Genomic DNA, 1,139 nt, shown 5'->3' on the forward strand with positions numbered 1-1,139 from the left:
TGACCGCTTTAAACCAGTATTGAATATTTCTGTTTGTTTGTTTGTTTTTGAATTTCGAGCAAAGCTACACGAGGGCTATCTGCGCTAGCCGTCCCTAATTTAGCGGTGTAAGATTAGAGGGAAGGCAGCTAGTCATCACCACCCACCGCCAACTCTTGGGCTACTCTTTTACCAACGAATAGTGGGATTGACCGTTACATTATAACGCCCCCACGGCTGAAAGGGCGAGCATGTTTGGTGGGATGCGGATTCGAACCCGCGACCCTCAGATTGTGAGTCGAGCGCCTTATCCACCTGGCCATGCCGGGCACACAACTTAAGAGGAGTCTGATATCTCAGATAAATTGCTAGACACGTTAACGTTTAGGTGTGGAATCAAGTAGCAGGTTTATTTGTAGTTAAGCACAAAGCTACACAATGGGTTATCTGTGTTGTATCTAAGCCTAATTTCTAGCGTTATAAGTTCACAGACTTACCACTGTGTCACTGGAGGGCGTCAAGTAGCAGAATAATACCATTGCTACAGCCATAAAAACTAATATTTGTGAAGATATATAACAATGAATGAAATCAATATTTAAATCGTACAGTAAATAGCTAGAATATTGGTACTGTAATTAAAATGTAACAATGATAAGCATATTAAGCATTATAAGGGTTTTGTGTAACACAACTAATCTGACTTTAACTTAACTTTAACTTGTTTTCAAGATTAAATATATATTTACAATTAAAAAAGTAGGTAATTTTCTCAGCTAAGTAGACGCTGGCTTTGGTCGCTAGGTGCTTGCGTTGCAAGTGCTTAGTCCAGCGTTCGCTACTGCACGTGGCGTACTTACTTTTTTGGAGTTGCTTTCCTTAGCGGTGAATATGAAATATGATTTATTTTGAAAGCTCTTTTAAAGCAAATTTTATGTTTTTTACAACAAACCTTTGCAAAAGTGTGCATATTAAACGTTCCTTTCCACATTCATACCACCAAGAAAAATAATACTAGCAGTTTTCTTTTATTGCTGAACAAAAATTGGGGTATTGAAAATTTTGAAATTAACTTAGTTCTGAAATCAAAGTAGGCAAAGCTGGTGAATGACATTTTGCAGACCTGTTCTAGAATAACATAATGATCAGGATAAAGCAAA

This window comes from Limulus polyphemus, unplaced genomic scaffold, assembly GCF_000517525.1.
Source record: "Limulus polyphemus unplaced genomic scaffold, Limulus_polyphemus-2.1.2 Scaffold5525, whole genome shotgun sequence".
Lineage (NCBI taxonomy): Eukaryota > Metazoa > Arthropoda > Merostomata > Xiphosura > Limulidae > Limulus > Limulus polyphemus.